Source organism: Larimichthys crocea, chromosome X (assembly GCF_000972845.2).
Source record: "Larimichthys crocea isolate SSNF chromosome X, L_crocea_2.0, whole genome shotgun sequence".
Taxonomy (NCBI): Eukaryota; Metazoa; Chordata; class Actinopteri; family Sciaenidae; genus Larimichthys; species Larimichthys crocea.
In genome coordinates this window covers 40,202,731-40,223,642 of record NC_040020.1, presented here as the reverse complement: position 1 = coordinate 40,223,642, position 20,912 = coordinate 40,202,731, and the positions used below count along the sequence as shown (strand labels likewise).

The 20,912-nt window shown below is 46.2% G+C and overlaps 4 non-coding genes across 4 annotated transcripts; 1 reads left to right on the top strand and 3 right to left on the bottom strand.

Moving 5' to 3' along the window:
- Nucleotides 1-4,223: 4,223 nt before the first annotated feature.
- Nucleotides 4,224-4,295, top strand: trnap-ugg (transfer RNA proline (anticodon UGG)). The gene has a single exon. It is a non-coding gene; the product is annotated as a tRNA-Pro (tRNA).
- A 3,720-nt stretch (nt 4,296-8,015) lies between these two features.
- trnap-cgg (transfer RNA proline (anticodon CGG)) lies at nt 8,016-8,087 on the bottom strand. The gene has a single exon. It is a non-coding gene; the product is annotated as a tRNA-Pro (tRNA).
- A 1,442-nt stretch (nt 8,088-9,529) lies between these two features.
- trnap-cgg (transfer RNA proline (anticodon CGG)) lies at nt 9,530-9,601 on the bottom strand. The gene has a single exon. It is a non-coding gene; the product is annotated as a tRNA-Pro (tRNA).
- Nucleotides 9,602-20,474: 10,873 nt separating this feature from the next.
- trnap-cgg (transfer RNA proline (anticodon CGG)) lies at nt 20,475-20,547 on the bottom strand. The gene has a single exon. It is a non-coding gene; the product is annotated as a tRNA-Pro (tRNA).
- Between the last annotated feature and the right edge of the window lie 365 nt (nt 20,548-20,912).

The following is a 20,912-nucleotide window of genomic DNA, read 5'->3' as shown; positions in this document are numbered from 1 at the left end:
GTATATATATTTATCTTGCAGCTTCCAGAAACAGAAGTTGTTGCCGTTTTTTTTTTTTGTTGTTGTTGCTAACCTGTAATCCTGCCATTATGGAGACTTTGGCACCGCGACAAAACAAACTCCACCTGCGAATGACAGACGGGTCTGAGCATGTTCTCACGCCCACAAAACTTTTTTTTTTTTTTTTATTAAGGTTGTTGCTTATTTGTTCAAGTCCACATGGCACAGAATCACCACGCTGCTTTGCACTGCAGGTATCATTGGATGTAAAATTAGTACATGCTCCCGAGTGCAGGACGACATCATCAACAACTTTTTATGGTTTATCAGAGAATGACAAACTCTAAAATACCACGAACAACACCTGAAAACACTTTGTGTCAGTGTTGGACAGAGGACACAAAAACATGAAGCATCAAGTTTGACTTCATGAGGACTTTAACAAGTGTTTTTATATTGAATCATATAATCGAGCAAACGCCGGATAAAGCTCGTAAGTCGACCTTGGGTTGGTGTTTTGCTGTTTGGTCACATGCTTCCTGCACTCGTGGCGTTAAAGAAAGAAATGGGATGTCGTTCCGAGCAGGAGGTCGCCATCTCGCACGAGTCACATTTGGTTTTAATTTGCATATCAAGAACCTTCTTAACGTCACAAGATTTAATTGAGCTGCCACGTTCAGGTGCACATAAACAAGTAAGAGGAATAAATGAAACAACAAACCCTCGACTGCAGGTACAAACACGATATGCACGTTTCCCACCAATGAGAATTAACTGCTCGGCGTACGGGCGGACCAGGCCTGGCTAAAAAGAATGACTCACTTTGACCATTCTTCCTCGGCTCTTTGGCAGCATCCACTCAGAGCTGTTGAAAGTCCAGAGGCAAGCTCGCCCTCTCCCCAACCCGCTACCTCCAACTTAATCCTGTTTGTCCCGTTTACCAGGATTGAAGTGGAGAGTCCTCTCCCTGCCTCCTCCACCCGCTGCCTCCCACATTTAAAAACATTTCCTGGACCATATCTACGTGCCCTCATCCAGGACAACTTCTATTACTTACAAATTACAGGCTCGGTAACCCAGTTACCCACCGAGGCTTCGGATCTTCTGGAAATCGACAGGGTTTCCAGGGGATGGCGGCTTGGGCCAAGGGCAAACCACAGCTGAGCGGGTTGTCTTCATAAAGTCAGATGTCGAGAGTTGGGACAAAAGAGAAGATGTCGTACTTTTTAATCAGCTGTTTGTTTTATTGAGAGAACGAAACTGGAAAAAGAAAAAATCTATCTGATCGGAACATTTATACATGCTCGTCATCAGATGACGATCGATTATCACATGACTCCATTCTCCCCTGAGACACCCTCAAACAAAGGCCATTAAAATTATTGATTAATCATCGTTGGACACGTCTCGACAGTCGGAGGAGTGAAGGTGGAGATGTGGATAATAATCACCCGTGAGCCTCCATCAGCGATTCAGTGTGGAAGTGGAGTGGGCAGATCAAACTGTGGAGCCCTTCTTGGAACATTTGGACCTTTCTAGGGCCGATTTTGTTCATTAAATCTATGTCAACCAAAGGTTGGAATACCTGTGTGCAAACGCAATAAAGCATTTAATCGTCTTTCCTGCAGAAACTAACAAACAAACTGTTTTCTCAAATATCAAAGGCATCAGGCAGAATAAAGATTTTTGGGATTCAGTGTATCGTAATCACTCCAGTTCTTTCTTTCTTTGTGAGGTTGTTCAAAAAACTGAACCCGAATGCAGACGGGTAGGAACAAAAGTTTAGAAACTTTATTGACTTCCTGGACAGGCAGGAAACAAAATAAGAAAAGGCGGCTGAGGTCCAAACAACACATTCGTTTTCTTTTGCTGATTTTCTGACAGTTCAAATTTGCAACATTTGGATGTAAACGACGACTTTCAGGCTGTGCGTACACGAGGCATCACCTTCGTGTTAAGACAAATATTTCTACTCTCACTAAACCTGAGAAAAATAAAGCGATCTACTTTAAATGATAAACCTTCTTTGAGTTCAGACTGTGCGACCACACACAAAACTCTCAAACCAGCATCCATTGTTCTTTTCTCCATCCTCGGTGCTGATCCGGCTGCACAATACCTGGATGCTGCGCTGTTTTCTCAGTAAGCAAAGCCGTGATTCAGCAGCGAGGAGAGAGACAGCTCAGCTTCACGACGGCCACAAAGGCCTAAAGCTGCTATTTTTATCCACATACGCCATCGATGAAGGTGTGAGGAGCGAACGCCGCTAAGCTCGGATGATTGGATAGTTTTGGATCAGGTGTCTGACCAGAAATCAACAACATTCAGAACTTCCTGCAGCAGCTGAAAGATCTTCAACCTGCCAAAGACGAGACAAGACCAACTCTTCAGCACCAGAACTCCTCCAGGACCGCGAGTCGTGCAGGAAAGACCGTGGCTGGTCGCCTACTGAGGCAGTTTTATTGCCGACAGTTGGTGTTTCGCTACTTAGCATCTTTTCATCGTAAAGTAGTATAACTTTACCCTGAAAACACACTGCATGCAGAACGGCTCCGCTCCGGAACGGCTGCGTATTCCGCCGTCCGCCAACTCACACATAATCAGGTGCGTCTCTGCCGGCAACCGAGCATCACGAGAACGCACGAGATCTCGTGAATTCACGCATAATCGCGTGATATTTCCGGCTGTAGTCTCTTTGACTCCTGCGATGGCATTCCATGCCGCATCTTTTTTCTGGTGTCCTTATAAAAAGGATGTGAGGTGTCATCAATGATTACACCTGAAAACCCCTCACCTGTTGACTTCAGGTTGGCCCCGCCCATTATGACGTGTTCTTGTATTGAGTATTTTATTTTGAAAATCAACCAGGGTTTTATTTTGTATTTTGTAGCCGTTTTCCTTCCCCTTCACGGTCTGCTCTGTGCTGAATTTATGCTCCGGCGTCCGTGAACAATAGAAGTTTTGCGTATGTGTTGCGGAGGGCTGCCGGACGCCGCAGTTGTTCCGGAGCCGTGACGCAGCACAGAGACTGTGTGAGCTGACACACTGACTAACATTGAAACGTATGCAGTGTGTTTTAGCCTTTATTCCCTGTTGCTCTCAGAGGCTGTGCTCAAACCAAGTCCGGTCTGGCTGCTGAGCCCGGTTCTGTTGCCTGCACAAACAGTATAGATTGTATGTTTGCACCAAGACTTCTGATTCACGCAACGATTGGTTGATCCCAAAGGTGGAAAGTAACTAAATAATACTATATTTAGGTCCCATACCACTTCTTTTCTTTCTACTTTGGATACGACAACAGAGGGAAACATTGTACATTTAACATTTAACTTTCACTTCAGCTCCTCGTCTCTTTGCAGACACAGACCGGTCGGGCGGCGTGTTGTACAAACCAGCACACGATCCTGAGGACCTGATTTATCTGCTCTCTGATTGCCGTCACCTGGTTCTTCAAGAGATCATCCAATCAAATCAGCGGCCGACCCGGCAGCTGCTTCTCATCTACAATCAGCCATCAACCAAATGTCAAACCTCGACACGCCGACTCAAAAACATGACGCAAAGCAGTCGTTTGTGTTTGTTTCGTGCATCAATGTGAGGAAAGTTGCATCAGATCTGATACATGAGTGTATATGTAAAGATATTTACGTACACGACTCCGTCTCGTCCCTCCACCTCCACACGCTTTGTGTTAACACTGTGGATGCAGGCCTGTGAGTGCAGAGGGGTGGAGGTCTCAGGACACGACCAGGAGCGACCTGCAGGCCTCCTACAAGAGGCGGTTAGCTTCAGCTAAAACATCATCTCATCGTCTCGTGGTTATCACGGAGCGCTTTCTGCTGAGCGGAGAGGTCGAGTCTGGGAAGTCTCACACAGGCCGACGCTTTATTGTTGCTTTTCTTATCAACACACACACACAGAAACATGAAACCTAAATATGATGTATGGACACAGATGCATTTATCACAACTAAGTCACACAGCAGCAACTATTTCACTGATTCTGGTGAAACTGGATCATATTTTATGGAGGAAATGTTTTCTGGTTTTCCCTCTGATGTCCTCCGGCTGCTCCGCCTCAACTCTCTGTGATTTACAGAGTTTATGATGGACAGTGAAGTAAACTGCTGACAGCTGTAGCTGCTGTTAGCTCATGTTAGCTCAGTCTGTTAGCTGCTGTTAGCTCATGTTAGCTCAGTTTGTTAGCCAGATCATCGTGTAAGTGGCTCGTTGGTCTAGGGGTATGATTCTCGCTTTGGGTGCGAGAGGTCCCGGGTTCAAATCCCGGACGAGCCCTTAATTTGAGACAAGTCATAGTTACTTCTAAAACATACAAAGTGAATGTCTGGACTGTGAACTCAGAGTGACTGTTAGTGCTTGGACCACTGAAAGCCTGTGTCATGCCAGAACAGGAGCTGGGCGAGCGGGAAATGTATTTGGATACTTTTAGTTTCTCAGACTAGAAATGTTTTCACAGAGTTACAGAGTTTCCTGATGGACAGTGAAGTAAACAGCTGGTTAGCTCAGTTTGTTAACCGGTGTGGTGCCAGAACAGGAGCTGGGCAAGCAGGCAATGTAACCGGTCTCAGCAGCGTCTATGGACATAATGGCAGAGGAGAAGAGAGCGAAGAGGACCCTGACGGAGGAAGCTCAGAGATGGAGCAGCCAGATATTTCCTGGACCAAATAATTCATGAAAAGATGTTTCTAGTTTTCCCTCTGATGTCAACTCTCCTGATGGACAGTGAAGAACTGCTGCCAGCTGTAGCTGCTGTTAGCTCATCTTAGCTCAGTCTGTTATCCAGACTGTGAGTGGCTCGTTGGTCTAGGGGTATGATTCTCGCTTCGGGTTCAAATCCCGGACGAGCCTTCAATGTGAGACAAGAAGCGGCATCTGCAAACATCTTCATTTATGTGTGAAGTAAACCGTAGCTGCTGTTAGCTCAGTTTGTTAGCCGTGTGTAACACATGGGTTTTGGACCACCGGGAAGAAGAAAGAAGAGGTTTACCGTCTCAGAACCGCAGCTGGGCAACGTTGACCTAGTTTATGGCTGTTAGCAAAGTTGTCGACTCTCCAGTTTTTAAAAAGAAGTAATGTAATCAGAACAAATACTCGAGTACAGCTGAACATAGTTACCACAGTGGGATTACACTCTGACACTGGAGACAACAGATCACGACAATAGAAACTTCTCTGTGGCAGATTTCTGCTTGCACACACACACACACACACACACACACATTAACTCTACACAGTGAATACACACCTACTTTGTGTCTCCTCCAGTTTAGCTCCAGGCCTCCAGGGCAACAAGCACAGTAAGTAGCTGGCTAATTAGCTAATAACCTGCTAATTAGATTTGAAGCCGCCGGCCCTTTAAGGCTCGGGACGGACCATCAGCATCAGCGACTGTCGTCAGATCCTGATCCGAGCCCAGAGCTCCTCATCCAAAGTTGCACCTTTACCCATTCACAGCCCTCCTGTCTGAAATGAAACGTCCCTTTAAATGTCTGCCTCTTACAGTAAATAACACACACACACACACACACTCACACACACACACACACACACACACACACACACACACTGCCTTTAAGAGCCAGAGCTCTCCTCGCCTCCCCAATTAGGTCTCTAATTTGGCTAATGGAGCATTAATGGAGAAAGAGGCTGCTGAAGACCCGAGCTCAGCACAATGTCCTCCAAACCAACATCACACACACACACACACACACACACACACACACACACACACACACACACCAAACCCCTCCACCCCCCACATCCAGCCCAATACGACACACACAGATTAGATTTCACTAACAATAGTATCAGAATGCCCCTCTCTGGAGACAACACACACACTTACAGATAGGCTCGGCATCTTTTGACTCGGTCCGCAACACACACACACACACACACACACACACACGCATAAACACACACAAACACACACACACACAGTCTGTTGCTACAGAGGATGCAAGATTTTATTTTACTCTTCAAAAATAATTTTAAACGAGACGATAAAAGTTTGAAATGTGAGAAGCAAGCGGACTGTTCAAGGAAAAGAAGTTTTATTATTACAGCCACATAAAAACAAAGTTTATATAAAGTGGATTAAACTCAAATGTGCATCAACATCTTTGTTTGAGATTTTATTTTATTATTATTTTATAAATAGATAAATGTGTAAACATCGGTGATGTTGTTCTGTTGTTGTTGTTTTTGTGTGTTATAGATTTAAACACTTTTTTTGTTGTCTATAAACTTTATATATATATATATTCTTACTTTAATTTTATTTTGTCTATAATACATTTGTATGTTTTATTATTATTACTTTTTTCTATTTATTTATGTATTTTTGGTTTTTTTTATTCAGTTTATTATTCAGTCTATTATTGCATTTTATAATAATTTATTATTGTCACTGTTGTTGTTTTATGATTATATTTGTTTATTTATCTATTTTTAATTTTTTATTAATTAATTATTTTTTTTAATGTATTTATGCATTTTAATGTGTTTTATTAATTTTGTTTGTATGGTTTGTAAGTTTCAAATAAAGTCTGATTCAAATATTAAAGTGTGTATTGTTGTATGACTCTTATTGGACACAGACACACACACACACACACACACACACACACACACACACACTCAGTGTTCACACATGCATCATTAGAGGATGAAGACAGCATGGGAACTGCTGCAGTGCTGTTGAGAGGAGGATCAACATGGCGCCATCACCCTGCTCCTTATCAAACACACACACACACACACACACACACACACACACAGCTGCTCTTGTACTGTATATGTTCATGATTCTCCAAACATGTCTGCTTCAGCCGATACGTGAAGTTTCAAAAGGCCCAAAAACCTGAAAGGTTAGCGTGTTCCTGAGATGCCACGCCACGTTTCGGCGCTGTGAGGTCACATGTTTCATCAGCGTCGCTGGATTTTGGCCGTGCGTGGTGATAAGGCCGCCGTGAACTCCGCCCGCGATGCCTTGTTGGGGTTGCGTTGGAGTTTCGAAAGCATGACGGCGCTGGCGACAGCCGTATCTGACGCTCTGACCCTTTTCAAGTCAGCCGCTAGCACTTCAATCTCTCTCTGTAGCTCACACACACACACACACACACACACACACACACACACACACACACACACACACACACACCCTCCCCACATCTGTAGATAGTGTCACTGCTCCAGTCTCCAGGCCTATGATAAGGGGACCCCCTGAAAAAAAAGAGGAGGTTTGCAGTGAGTGTTCACGGTGAACAGTCTGAGACAGTGTGTGTGTGTGTGTGTGTGTGTGTGTGTGTGTGTGTGTGAGTCATGCTAATCTCCAGCCCGGCTCCATAAACACTGCCGTGGCCCCGCAGCAGAGCCAGATCCCGAGCAGCAGCCAAAGCGGCTCTGCGGCTCCAAGTCTGATGCGTCACACCAGAACGCCGCCGCCGCCGCCGCTGACCGACAACGAGAGCAGATTAACCCAGGAGCTATCTGATGATGTCATCAGTCGCCATTTCTGGTGATCCGGGGGCCAAAAACATCATCGAGTCTCAGCAACATTAAAGAAATGTAACGGACGGAAATGTGGAGGAGGATGAAGCCGCTCTGCTCCACCTGCTGCCTGGCTGGATGCTCCATCTCTGAGCTTCCTCCGTCAGCGTCCTCTTCGCTCTCTTCTCCTCTGCCATTATGTCCATCGACGCTGCTGAGACCGGTTACACTGCCCAGCTCCTGTTCTGGCACCACACCGGTTAACAAACTGAGCTGACCAGCTGTTTACTTCACTGTCCATCAGGAAACTCTGTAACTCTGTGAATAACAGTTCTAGTCCAAGAAACTAAAAGTATCCAAATACATTTCCCACTCACCCAGCTCCTGTTCTGGCACAACACTGGCTTTCATGGTCCAAGCACAAACAGTCACTCTGAGTTCAAAGTCCAGACATTCACTTTGTATGTTTTAGAAGTAATTATGACATTTCCTGTCTCAAATTAAGGGCTCGTCCGGGATTTGAACCCGGGACCTCTCGCACCCGAAGCGAGAATCATACCCCTAGACCAACGAGCCACTGACATACATGAACTGAGCTAACAGCAGCTACAGTTGGCAGCAGTTTACTCGGAAACTGATTTCATGGGAGAAAAAATCCAGAAAACAAGAAGCTAATGACGGATTAATGACATAAAAATAATCTTATTTAATATATGTTATTGTATTCTTTGTAAACAATGTGTCGTCACCATGGCAACATACCACCATGCATGTTTCTAATATTCGGCGTCGGCTTCATCACCAGATGTCCGTTCGTGTCCTGTAATATTTCAAAACACACACTGACGGCGTGTTTGTGCTCATCTTATCACACACTACATTATTATTGTCTACATTTGATTTCCCCATTCACAGGAAAACAAGAAGATTACTCCGGTTTTCGATTGGCTCCTCAAGTTTGAACCGTCCATGTGATTGGTCGATTACCGAGGACGAGGGAAGGTTCGGTTGCGAAAGGCAGAAGTCGATAAGAGCCGGAGCCAGACCAAATAAAGAGCAGCAGTCTGTTAGCATTCCTCACGCTGCTCGTTATCCGCCTCATGCCACACACAGAGACATTCCTCTGCACTGTGAACAAAACACCACGAGTGTGTTTGATTTCATTCACATGTGTGTGTGATATAAATGAGTTTTCTACACCTGAACCTGCCGAGTGAAGCGTGTTCAAGCCTCATTCAAACGTTCTCCACGATGAACGTGGTGCAGTGCTCAGCTCAAAGACATACGACGGTATCACAGATATGCTCATAATATACACATGCACATAATAACAAAGTCAAACAGATAACGGACACATGAGGCTGAAACACAGCACATGGGATGAAGGAATAAATATATTAAGCCCAGCTCGGCGTCTGTCTGTCAGCCTTTTATTTCACCAAGCTCTCACCAACCACTAAAAGTCAGTCCCACATTTACTCTTGTCCGGCGGCTTCTTGCTCGCTCACTCTCTCCTTTTCTCTTCTTAGCTTCCTCCGTCAGCGTCCTCTTCACTCTCTTCTCCTCTGCCATCATGACCATAGAGGCTGCTGAGTCTGGCTTGTTCAGCTCTGGTTCAGGCACAACACTGGCTCTGCTCCCTGTCCCTCCTCGTCTTCTTCCCGGTGGTCCAAAACACTCTGAAGCTCAGAATCCAGGAGGCCCCGGCTAACAAACTGAGCTAACATGAGCTAACAGCAGCTACAGCTGGCAGCAGTTTACTTCACTGTCCATCAGGAGAGTTGACATCAGAGGGAAAATCAGAAACAACTTTTCATGAATTATTTGGTCCAGGAAATATCAACAATGACAAATATCTGACACAATTTATCAGATTTCTGTTATTTTGAGTCCAGAACTCACAGATGTGTTGATATTTGGTTTATTTGAGGATCTTCTTCAAAGGACGTTCAGCAAGTTTCAATGTTCCACATTTTAGAAGTAACATTTGTCTCATGACATTTCTTGTCTCAAATTAAGGGCTCGTCCGGGATTTGAACCCGGGACCTCTCGCACCCGAAGCGAGAATCATACCCCTAGACCAACGAGCCACTTACGCAATGATCTGGCTAACAGACTGAGCTAACATGAGCTAACAGCAGCTACAGCTGTCAGCAGTTTACTTCACTGTCCATCATAAACTCTGTAAATCACAGAGAGTTGAGGCGGAGCAGCCGGAGGACATCAGAGGGAAAACCAGAAAACATTTCCTCCATAAAATATGATCCAGTTTCACCAGAATCAGTGAAATAGTTGCTGCTGTGTGACTTAGTGCCGTAAAGCGTTACGTACTTCTCCCGACCCGGAGCCCAAAGTTACATAGAGTGAGAACAGACGTACGAATGACAGAGACACCGTTCAGCTGATCACAGGTCAGTGTCACAGATGTTAAACGTGGTTTCACTTTTACTCGCCATGTTCAGACCGGCTCCGTCCTATGTTTGGCTCTGTTAACAGGATGTCGATCGTCAGTGTTTCCTGTTTTAACCAGCCCGTAACTCGGTCTTTGAGTTTTTCGGTCTAGATGGATGAGAAGCTGTCAAGTTCAGGACAAAAGCTCCCGAGTGGGAACTTCCATCGACAGCGTACAGCGCACGGACACGGAGAGCTTTCTCTTCCTAAAGCAAACACCAGGCGTCAAACACAACAACGCCGTAAAAACTCAACGGGTACGCCCTCTCACACTTTCGCTCATTCATGCCGTGGGAAGTAGGATGCCGTTCGTTACGAGTGGTTGTTTTGCTTGTGTCAGCTTTTACGAGTGAATGAGGAGATGTTAATTTCCTGTTCCTGGTGGGTTCGACCACCCGGCCTCCAGAGCGTGCGTCAGGATGATTTAGGACATGACCTTTATTTTGTGTCCCGCAACTTATGTTAAAGTTTGTTATTGAAGGATGGCATTATCTGTCTTTTACCAAACTGACTCTGGACCAGGTGAAACATCCCGGACATCTGTGAAAAGTGACTGTGGGGCATCTACGTGGTCGAGCCAGGAGTCCTGAGGGCTGATGAAGGTGTGTCTTTGCAGAGACATCTTTTGTCGGACGTCGCCAGCAGTCAGGCACAGAAACGGCATGAAAAAGTCCAGTTGATTTTCAAAATAAAACACCCTGTGCAAACATATTTAGAAGCACAAAAACAGAAAGATGAAGAAATCTAAACAACAACAAAGTCTGGTGGATGCCTGAAATGTGGATTTTGACGTTGCATGGACCGAAACAGCATCACGACCACGACGTGACAGCGACATGGCCGGTGTCGTGGAGCATGGTCCACCAAACCTTTGCTACCCTGTTTAGGAAACCGTAGGGTCGCTTCCCGAATCCTGTTTGCCAACTCAGGAGGAAGTGCACCAGGCTGAGCGAGGACAAGACGGTAACTAACCCCAACGTTATAAAATATGAGCTGAACGATGCAGCTACAACATTTTGGCCTGGCACCTGCTCCACCTTTAAAGATCGACCTTTATGAGTCTATCATACGGCTCAGTTGTTGTGCCAAATATTTTCTGTAGTAACTTAAAGGCTAAGATGCATCTATTTAGTAAAATATCAAACGTACCGCAGCATGTTTTATCTTCCTCAGTAGCCTTTGACATTCGAGGTGAGATCAGGTTCAGTCTGTTCCAGTGAAATCCACCGATGGGACGTAATTATTATTTAAAAATACATCATACATCTAAATTATATTAAGTGTTAAAAGGACAAGAGATCTTTTAAATCCCTCCTGGCAGCGTCTTCCTTGCAGATGGGATCCAAATAATTAACTTCAGGTACCTAAAAGATTTCCCCGTTAATGTTCCTGGTCCTTGGCTAAGTGTGTCGTGATTCCTGTCTTCATCGACGCCGCCGACAAGCCACGACTCAAACCACCTGACAGCCATTTTGTCTTTGATCTCTCAGCGTTCGCACCTCCGCGCTGAGTGCATGTACGTCGGCGGGGTGTTAACAGACGCTTGGATAGAGAGGCCGCCGGCGTCTGATGATCCACTCGCTTCAAAGAACAGAAACATGTCTGTTGTATCTGCGGCACAAATTGCTGTACGTCCCATTTTGGGTATTCACCGCAGCCTACAGCACAACAGAACCTGTGTTGTTGAGGGTGTAACTGCAACTACGGCCCCAGGGGGGGATCCAGCGGCTGAGAGCCTCACAAGAGGAGCTAAGCCCTTCTGAAGAGAGGCTGTCATCTTCTCCAGGCTGCACCTGTGGAGACTGGCCTGCCTCTCCAGAGAGCTGGTTGGGAAAGAGAAAGGAGATTTGGGGAGGATTTGGGTGAGAAAGGCGGCCCACTTTGCACCTTGACACGGTAAATGCCTTGAATGGGACGACGGCCCCCGAGGAGATGACGCCGGAGCCAAGGAGAGCGCACAGCTGTGCAGACAGGAACCGGAGGAAACAGCTGCAGCAGGAAAACGAACACGCTATTGCATCAGACTGGATTTCTTGAACTCGATTCGACGATCATGGATTTTTAGATATCTCACAGTTCATCTCTGCAGCTACAAATGAAGTTCAGACTCGACCGTGCAAAGACAAAGACAGATATCAACATCCAGAACATCTGAGACGGGCCGACAAGTCCACATTTCAAACCAGTTTGCAAATCTTGGATTTTGCAAAGCAAAAGTACCAGAAACTGCAGTTCCTCTAACGTCCACCTGAGGCTGGCTCCAGAAGTGAGTCAGTCTCCATAAGTCCCCATGTCCAAATGTCCAACTTCACAGCAGAAATAAACATGTTTACAGCCTGGTACAAAAAACAGTTTTGGTCTCTGTAGCTAATTTCCCCGTTCATGACAACTGTACTGAGGGTGAATTTATATACAACTCACCTGTTCACATTATATTAAGGCTTAAAGTTATGCAGGGTTAAGAGCGTGGACGCTTTGACTGACAGGTGGGTGTGGTTACAGGTGGCCAGGCGTCATTCAGCTCGATGATCCACGTCTTTGCCGATATTTCTCTTCATTAAGTCACTGAGCTACATCCAGGTTTTATACAGTCTATGGCTGCAACACTGAACACACACTCTTAAACTTAATCGAGAACTTAAATAGTGTGTCACCAGCTGAGTATTAGTTTTATCGTTAGTTTTCTCTTCCATGAAAAACATCATGGAGACAAATCTGTGTGTTACTGAACCGGCTCCCTCCGTCCACAGAGAGCGTTTCACAGTCTGGTACTGCAGACGTGTTTACACACACTTAAGCCTCGCTGTATTTATGACCGACACAATGCACATCATCAAATAAAACACACATGCATGAATATCACAAAGTCCACATTTTTCTCTGTACGTGCACCTCCTCGTAAGTACTTAGCGCATTAGAGAAACAAAACAGATCTACCTCTCAGCACACACTTTAATCCTCAGGCATCCAGCTCTGGGGATGGTGTGAGAGAGCCCCGATGCCGAGCTCCGCATCCCGCTGACAGACGGCGCTCTCTGCAGAAAGGATAGGTCAGCAGGTCATGTGACCTATCTTTGGACACGCAGACACGAGGACCACGCCGCTAATCCGCCCATTCCTCTTCAATACGCCGCCGTCAGACTGGGGGGGGAAAGTGGAAGAAAAACTTCAGTGATGGAAATTGAAGGTTTCCAGTTCTGCAGGAGTCTCAATCAAAATGTAAACCGACGTGCACATCTTCACAGTTCTCAGGCTGCTGTGAGCTGTTAAGGCTGTCATGAGTTTGATACAAATCAGCATCAACAGTATAATTTAGACTTAAATTAAAAAGGAAAACTCTCCTTAGTCCGTGGACACTGATGTTCCCTCTTCCACCTTGAGAGGCAGTGAAGGTCACGAGGGTCGAGCTGCTGGTTCTCGGTTTGACCCACAAACTTTGTCTGTGAGATGTGAAATTCCCAAAGATAGACATGCAGAGGAACTGCTGGTGGCTCAGTCAAAGTGCAAACAAGATAAAGTAGATATTGATCACATGATATTACAGTAAATACTCGAGCAAAGGGGTGTTGGCTGCAGAGGAATCAGCGCGATTTTGAGATCGATCGTCGATACTTGCAGCCTAATCTTGCACGACAACAGACGGGAACATTCAGAATATGAAACAACTCACTGACTATTGTCATCTCTGCAAAGACCAGCTTGCCTCCAGTGATACATTAAAAACTTATTTCAATCTGTCAGTAAAGAATTTGCAGCGAAGAGAAAAAGAACCAAAACTCAAGATGCAAGGCAGTTACAGAAAGGTCTCGAGTTCTAACAAATGTGTGGAACGCGTCTCGCATTGTATCCGCGATCTCATCCTTTCAGTCAACACCAAAGCTCACGACCATAGGTGAGCGTTGGAACTCGTAGCAGGACTATATGCACCTCAGAATCCTCCAGGAGGAACCGGAATACATCGCTCAGGAGAGGGACGCCTGGAACGTCCTGCTAAACCTGATGCCACCACGACCAGAGCCCGGACATGGACGGATGGATTTTAAAACCTTGCGCCTAAATTCCACCAGGCCGGAGATGATTACTCACGTTAGAAGCACATAAACCAAAGAAAGATTTTCAGATCTAAGCAAGTTAACCAACAAAGTTTCTGGTGGATTTTAGGGGTTTGCTGAAGCGTTGCGATGCTCGTTGGTGCATTACTGCCACCTGTTTGCAGGAATGTGCATCACGTGAATCGCATGTGGTTTATGAATAAAACAGGAACACACAAGATCAAGAAGCCCTTAAAACAGCAGAGGCATGCACTGACGTAAACATACGATTAAATTAAGTTAAGGTCTCGAACGTGGCCACCTTCATGTCCACATGTCAGAGGTGTGCAGCCCAGCACTGAAAACTCTCCACTCTGTTAACCACACAAAGATGTTTGCTCCAAGAAGTGGATGTGGACAGTTTGAGAAATGGAGGCGTTCATAATCTGCGAGGAAACAAATGGAGGGCCTGAACGAGCCTTAGCAAAGTACGCGATCGATCATGGAGCAGGGGGAGGCGGGAAGGAGGGACGAAGACGGAGGGAACGTGTGAGCGAGAGGCAGCGATGGAGGGAGTCGAAGGAGTGGAAGGAGTCGGGGGCGGTGGGGGGGTGGGGGGGGGCAGATAAAGCCGAGCTCTGGAGGATTAACTTGTCTCGAGTGTGTTTCAGAGCCGGCGTGGTTGAGGGACAGGCACTCTGCTGCGAGGCTCTGGAAGTTCTCAGCAACATCCAGACGCCCTGTCTGCGGTCACACACACACACACACACACACACACACACACACAAACAGAAACATAACATGAACACAAAAGCACACCTAAATACAGACGAGCACACACTCACAGCCGATACGTCTCCGTCTATTTCTGACCTCAGCGTTTTTCTCTCCGTCAGTCATCATGTTGTTTTCTTCTTAAAGAACATTTACCGACCTCATTAACACTGTCAAGGTGCTCTTAAGCAAGGCATCGATGCAGTGAAGCAGCTCCGTACCTCCGGTGAAGCCTCTGTGCAAGAGCTGAAAGCTGCAGTTCCTCTAACGTCCACCTGAGGCTGGCTCCAGAAGTGAGTCAGTCTCCATAAGTCCCCATGTCCAAATGTCCAACTTCACAGCAGAAATAAACATGTTTACAGCCTGGTACAAAAAACAGTTTTGGTCTCTGTAGCTAATTTCCCCGTTCATGACAACTGTACTGAGGGTGAATTTATATACAACTCACCTGTTCAGGTTATATGAAGGCTTAAAGTTATGCAGGATTAAGAGCGTGGACGCTTTGATTGACAGGTGGGACAGATAAACATGCGACTCATGACAGCTTTAATTCATCAGGTGAACTCATTTAGATCAAAAATACAAGCCTGAACCACTTTCTGTTAGAATTACAGATTACACAGCGAGAGGAAGTTTCAAAGAGATCTGCAGCTTTACTCCGTCAGCTTAGACGACGTCCACAAAGCGTGATGAGTCAAAAACTGACACCGTGATGAGGAAGCAGCGATCAGGTGAACGGTGTCTCTGTCCTCACACTGTGTAACGCTTCACGAGCCCTAAGAAATATAACAAATATAATAAATAGACAGAAATTCTCTCTCTGTGAGCTCAGAGCACTATGTTAGTGTTGAGGTGTCATGCCAGAACAGGAGCAGAACAGATAAAACTGGCCTTAGCAGCCTCTGTGGACGTAGAGGAGTCAAAGGAGAGAGTTGTGTAAGTGGCTCGTTGGTCTTTTCTGCTGAAACTGGATCATATTTTATGGAGGAAATGTTTTCTGGTTTTCCCTCTGATGTCCTCCGGCTGCTCCGCCTCAACTCTCTGTGATTTACAGAGTTTATGATGGACAGTGAAGTAAACTGCTGACAGCTGTAGCTGCTGTTAGATCAGTTTGTTAGCTTGGCAGTGAGCTCAGAGCGACGGGTACCTGTTGGTACAAACTGAGTGTTTGTACCAACAGGTGTTATGGACGACCAGAAGGAAGAGGAGGAGGTGACCAGGCTCAGCAGCTTCATGGACATAATGGCAGAGGAGAAGAGAGTGAAGAGGACACACAGAGTTTATGATGGACAGTGAAGTAAACTTCTGACAGCTGTAGCTGCTGTTAGCTCATGTTAGGTCAGTCTGTTAGCTGCTGTTAGCTCATGTAAGCTCAGTCTGTTAGCTGCTGTTAGCTCATGTGCTGAGTGCGGACTCGGTTGCATTGCCCAGCTCCTGTTTTGGCACGACACCAATCTCTTCTTCCCGGTGTTCAAAACAGTCAGCTCACAGTCTGGGCAGCTAACGGACACTGAGCTAACAGCAGCAGCTGGCAGCAGTTTACTTCACTGTCCATCAGGAGAGTTGACATCAGAGGGAAAACCAGAAAACTTTTCATGAATTATTTGGTCCAGAGAAATACAACAAGACAATATCTGACACAATTTAACAGTTTCTGTTATTTTGAGTCAGAACTCACAGATGTGTTGACATTTTGTTTATTTGAGGATTTCTTCTCAAAGGCAGCCTTGGACGTTCAGCAATTTCATGTTTTTCCACAGTTGTAAGAGTAACATTTCTCGTCTCAAATTAAGGGCTCGTCCGGGATTTGAAACCGGGACCTCTCGCCCCGAAGCGAGAATCATACCCCTAGACCAACGAGCCACTTACGCAAGTCTGGCTAACAGACTGAGATAACATGAGCTAACAGCAGCTAACGACTGAGTAACATGAGCTAACAGCAGCTACCGCTGTCAGCAGTTTACTTCACTGTCATCATAACTCTGTAAATCACAGAGAGTTGAGGGGGAGCAGCTCTCTCTTCTTAGCGTCAGTGTCCTCTTCACTCTCTTCTCCTCTGCCATCATGTCCTGAGAAGCTGCTGAGCCTGGTTACTCCTCTTCTTCTTCCTTGTAACACCTGTTGGTACAAACACTCAGTTCGTCAGCTTGGGGGTGAGCTGACCCGTCGCTCTGGCTCACCACCAAGCTGACGAACTGATCTACACAGCTACAGCTGTCAGCAGGTACTTCACTGTCCATCATAACTCTGTAAATCACAGAGAGTTGAGGCGGAGCAGCCGGAGGACATCAGAGGGAAAACCGAGAAAACATTTCCTCCATAAATAATGATCCAGTTTCACCCAGAATCAGTGAAATAGTTGCTGCTGTGTGACTTAGTGCCGTAAAGCGTTACGTACTTCTCCCGACCCGGAGCCCAAAGTTACATAGGTGAGAACAGACGTACGAATGACAGAGACACCGTCAGCTGATCACGGTCAGTGGATCAACAGGAGGTACGGAGTTAATTAATTCTCGGTGATGTGACCACGAGGTCATCGGAGACGAATCAAACAGCAGAAAGCGTGCACTGTCTTTTTAACTTTTATTTACTGGCTGTGATCGTCTCGGTCTCACCACAGGAATCTGCTGCACGTTTGATAATCTGACCAAGTTTAATAAAAAGCATTTTTCAGACGGCTTCATTTTTTTCTAATGGGCCTCTAATGGGAAGTATAATGAGGCACTGGCACATGATGAAGACAGAGGAGACGTCTTTGAGCCAGCAGAGATAAAGTCCTGCTCCACCCCTCCACCCTAACAGCACCCTCGGCGAGCCCCCCTGTTCTCCAGCCGCTAATGACGGACAGCTGCGGCACACTCCCGGGGGCGCCAATCAAATTTGCAGTCCTGTAATTGGATTACGGCGGGCAGGGGGAGGGCTTTTATCTCTCCCTTCTCTCCCTCTTGTTTGTGCTCTTGTCTGCGGGTGAATGATGGACAAAAAGCGGCCTGTCAACGTCAACTCGAGGGGCTACAGAGGGTGTGTGTGTGTGTGTGTGTGTGTGGTGTGTGTGTGTGTGTGTGTGTGTGTGGTGTATTGACTGTGCGGTGTGTTTGGTTTTATGCTCGTGTAATACGTCTCTGCATTTGCAGGGCGTGTGTGAGTCTTTTTGGCGGGTGTGTTTGTGTGTGTCCTCGTGGTTTGAAGCAGGCAAAGAGCTAAATATCACTTAGCTCATTGCCTCGTCTCTGTTGCCTTTTCAACCAGAGCTCAACACCAGAGCGACACAAAGGCAGCTGTCCCCCGGCCAAGTCTCCTGAAGGAAAGAGAAGATGACAAATCACAGACACAATAAAGCTAACAGCCGCTGTGGAGGCTCTGCTGAGTGAAGATGCTGCAGGTGGGCTGTGCTCCAGAAATCTTATTTACTTCTTGGATAGCGGAGAGCAGGAAATAGTGAAAGACAAGAGGGAGAGCCTGCAGAGGACACTTACTCTGATAAAGAGCACATCACAAAATTGCTGGCTCGCTGGTTTAACATCAAAACTCAAAACATAAAAATAACTATTTATGGTTTCGGCGGGAGATCCTGACCCCCCGTGCAGGAGACGTTGTGAGTTCAAGTGTTCGGCATCACATAATCACCACAGGAAACAGAGGCTCACCGGCTCTCACTCCCCAGGCGAGGCTTTTTCATGGGGGGAGAGTTCGCCAAAGAGTCGGCAGGGAGGACTGACCGGTCAGGCCGACTTTTCCACATATAGATGGGTGATTTCTTTCTCATATAAGATTCCAAAGACTGTTGTTTATACGACAATGTGAGTTTCTAAAGTTCATCACATAATCACCACAGGAAACAGAGGGCCTCCACCCGGCTCTCCACCCCCCGGCGGAGGCTGTGTTTTCATGGGGGGAGAGTTCGCCAAAGAGTCGGCAGGGAGGACTGCCCGGGGTGTAGTAGATATCACCTAATTACAAAGATCTTTTCTCACATAATTGTCAAAAGACACTACCTACTACCACATTACTGTTGTTTTTAGAACAATGTGAACAGCGGGACTTAACTGGATGTTCACCGAAGAGTCGGTAGGAGAGGACTGACTGGATTGGATCCACTGGGTGATCTTTTCCCAATGTAGCTGTACTGTTGTTTGTCTTTATGAAGGAAATATCTATGCAGAAGAGGCAACTTGGCAAACTTATATGATAAAAGATTAATTATGTGGAAAAATCACCCAGTCTGTCCTCCCTGCCGACCTCTTCGGCGAACAGCCAGTTCAGTCCAGCTGTTTATTTACATGTGATGAAATTTCTAACACCCACACTGCTCTGACAAACAGTAATGTGGTAGTAGGTAGTGTCTCTGCCGACGTATGCAAGAAAAGATCTTCAGATTTATGATGCGGTCAGTCCTCCCTGCCGACCTTTTGGCGAACTCTCCCCCCAGAAAACAGCCTCGTCTGGGCAGTGAGAGGGTGAGTCCCTCTGTTCACTGCATGGTGATGGTGTGATGCCGAAGCTTGACATCACAACGTTTTTGTCTCTTTCCCCTCTGCACGCTGGGTCCGGATCTCCTCAAAACACAATCAGCTTCCAGAAGTTTTAGATTTTACTTTAGTTTAGTAAGTAGTTTTTCCTTCGACATTAGAAACTAAGAAGCAGTTAACTTCCCATCTGTCACCCGTGAAGAAGACACACACGACACACTCCTTGCACAAACACACACTCTTTAAAGGACGTTGGTCTCGCAGCAGAGACACGCCGAGCTCTCACGGTAATGGCTCGATTAAGTCACCGCCGCTGACACACAGACGCAGCCCGAGGCCGACGTGTGTGCTGCTGTCGACATGACAGTAATGATGACGTCGAAAACACACACACAGTAACACTGCACACAATGCATGGATAGACACAACACACACACACACACACAGTCACCTGGGGGCCTGTGGACATTTTATTGGATTCGACTTAGAATTTGTGACCCTAATAAAATGGGATGTTGAAGCCTTTGATCATTAATCCTGTAAAAACACCAAAATCACTGAACATCAACGTGATATTTCACTCAGTAAAACATTAATAACTCTTAGATGACCTCAAATGTCTGAGGTTCTTGAGGTCTTATGTTCAGGAGCGATGTGAGCGTAGCTGCTGAAACGTGGAGTCCTGGATGAGCGAAGCAGACACGCTTGTCGCCCATCGTTGCTGTCAGTGTTGGCGGCTCTGGAGACGCTCCGTGTGGGAACATTCTGGAAAAGCGAGCTGCTATCAGGCGCTTTCACACCGGGTCCTGTCACCTTCCTCAGCCGACACCAGCGCAGCGACCAGCCAGCCGAGAGGCGTCTGGTGTGTGTGAAACAGACCTGCTAAAATGTCGCTGCTTGATTAAAGGCGGAGGGAAGATCTGGAAACAGGAACAGTCTCTCATGACTCAGGAATTGCTGCCGACTTAGTCTGATCGTTGGTTCTATTTGAGTCTGATACAGAAACCACTTTTGTTTTCTCCACCATCTGCAAAGGCATGGTTTAATCAAACCAGTTTCTGTCCGTGACATTCTTGTCTCGAATCATAACCCAGACCAACGAGCCAGTCACAACAAACTTCATGCTCTTTTCCTCTGCCATTAAGCCCAGTTTCGTTTTATTGTCTATTATTGTTCTATAGTCCAGACATTCACTTTGTATCTTTTAGAAGTAACTAGACATTTCTTGTCTTAAATTAAGGCTCGTCCGGGATTTGAACCCGGGACCTCTCGCACCCGAAGCGAGAATCATGCCCCCTAGACCAACGAGCCACCTTCGTATAACAGTCTGGCTAACAGACTGAGCTAACAGAGCTAACATGCAGCTAACAGACTGACAGCCTACATGAGCTAACAGGACTGGCTAACATGAGGAGCTAACAGCAGCTAACAGACTGAGCTACAATGATCTAACAGCACAGCTAACCAGACTGAGCTAACAGCAGCTAACAGAGCAACAGACTGAGCTTAAATGAGCTAACAGCAGCTACAGACGCAGCTAACATGGTTAACAGCGAAAGAGCAACACAGGACCGGGCTGAGCACATGAGTAACAGCAGCTAACAGACTGAGCTAACATGAGGACTAACGGACATGAGCACAAAACATGAGCTAACAGCACTAACAGACTGAGCTAA